The sequence below is a fragment of the Bison bison genome, unplaced genomic scaffold (assembly GCF_000754665.1).
Source record: "Bison bison bison isolate TAMUID 2011002044 unplaced genomic scaffold, Bison_UMD1.0 scf7180017863957, whole genome shotgun sequence".
Lineage (NCBI taxonomy): Eukaryota > Metazoa > Chordata > Mammalia > Artiodactyla > Bovidae > Bison > Bison bison.
The window spans coordinates 3,255,642-3,257,918 of NW_011494529.1; positions in this window are offsets into that span (position 1 = coordinate 3,255,642).

Sequence of the window (2,277 nt, forward strand, 5' to 3'; positions counted from 1 at the left end):
CTTCACTCTGTATAATAGGCTCCAATTTCATCCACCTCATTAGAACTGATTCAAATGTATTCTTTTTAATGGCTGAGTAATACTCCATTGTGTATATGTACCACTGCTTTCTTATCCATTCATCTGCTGATGGGCATCTAGGTTGCTTCCATGTCCTGGCTATTATAAACAGTGCTGCGATGAACATTGGGGTACACGTGTCTCTTTCCCTTCTGGTTTCTTCAGTGTGTATGCCCAGCAGTGGGATTGCTGGATCATAAGGCAGTTCTATTTCCAGTTTTTTAAGGAATCTCCACACTGTTCTCCATAGTGGCTGTACTAGTTTGCATTCCCATCAACAGTGGAAGAGGGTTCCCTTTTCTCCACCCCCTCTCCAGCATTTATTATTTGTAGACTTTTGGATCGCAGCCATTCTGACTGGTGTGAAATGGTACCTCATAGTGGTTTTGATTTGCATTTCTCTGATAATGAGTGATGTTGAGCATCTTTTCATGTGTTTGTTAGCGCTCTGTATGTCTTCTTTGGAGAAATGTCTATTTAGTTCTTTGGCCCATTTTTTGATTGGGTCGTTTATTTTTCTGGAGTTGAGCTGTAGGAGTTGCTTGTATATTTTTGAGATTAGTTGTTTGTCAGTTGCTTCATTTGCTATTATTTTCTCCCATTCTGAAGGCTGTCTTTTCACCTTGCTAATAGTTTCCTTTGATGTGCAGAAGCTTTTAAGGTTAATTAGGTCCCATTTGTTTATTTTTGCTTTTATTTCCAATATTCTGGGAGGTGGGTCATAGAGGATCCTGCTGTGATGTATGTCAGCGAGTGTTTTGCCTATGTTCTCCTCTAGGAGTTTTATAGTTTCTGGTCTTACGTTTAGATCTTTAATCCATTTTGAGTTTATTTTTGTGTATGGTGTTAGAAAGTGTTCTAGTTTCATTCTTTTACAAGTGGTTGACCAGATTTCCCAGCACCACTTGTATATTCTTGCCTCCTTTGTCAAAGATAAGGTGTCTATATGTGCGTGGATTTTATCTTCCAGCTCACTGGTTCATTCTTCTGCTTCAGATATTCTGCTATTGATTCCTTCTAGAGTATTTTTAATTTCAGTAATTGTGTTGTTTATCTCTATATGTTTATTCTTTAGTTCTTCTAGATCTTTGTTAATTGATTCTTGCATTTTCTCCATTTTGTTTTCAAGGCTTTTGATCATCTTTACTCTCATCATTCTGAATTATTTTTCAGGTAGTTTGACTATTTCCTCATTTATTTGGACTTCTGTGTTTCTAGTTTGTTCTGTCATTTGAGTAGTATTTCTCTGCCTTTTCATTATTATTTTTTTTTAACTTATTGTGTTTGACATCTCCTTTCCCCAGATTTCAAGGTTGAATTCTTTCTTCCTTTTGGTTTCTGCCCTCCTAAGGTTGGCTCAGTGGTTCTTGTGAGCTTCATATAGGGTGAGATTTGTGCTGAGTTTTTGTTTGTTTGTTTGCTATTCCTCTGATAGGCAAGGCTGAGTGAGGTGGTAATCCTCTATGCTGATGATTTGGCTTGTATTTTTGTTTTATTTGTTGTTTAGATGAGGCATCCTGCACAGGGTGCTACTGGTGGTTGGGTGATGCTGGGTCTTTTATTCAAGTGGCTTTGTTTTTGTGAGTTCTCACTTTATTTGATACTCCTTAGGGTTAGTTATCTGGTAGTCTAGGGTCTTGGAGTCAGTGCTCCCACTCCAAAGGCTCAAGGCTTGATCCCTGGTCAGGAAACAGGATTCCACAAGTGGTTTGTTATAGCATTAAGTGATATTAAAAAAAAAATCTGAAAATGATAAACCAAAGATGAACCCCAGACAAATGGCAGTTACAAAATCAGGCAAATAATAATTAAAATAATGGAACATACACATACACACCCATGAGCAAAGTCAACACAGTCCAACAAAAATAAAGTACAGTAGATTGACCTGGTGAACAAAGGAATTCAAAAATTATATTTACCAGTTAAGAACAAAACTAACTAAAGCACATCTTGATATCCCATGGTCTAGAAATCCCTTGCATTCCTATACACTAATAATGAGAAAACAGAAAGAGAAATTAAGGAAACAATTCCATTCACCATTGCAACGGAAAGAATAAAATACTTAGGAATATATCTACCTAAAGAAACTAAAGACCTGTATATAGAAAACTATAAAACACTGGTGAAAGAAATCAAAGAGGACACTAATAGATGGAGAAATATACCATGTTCATGGATTGGAAGAATCAATATAGTGAAAATGAATATACT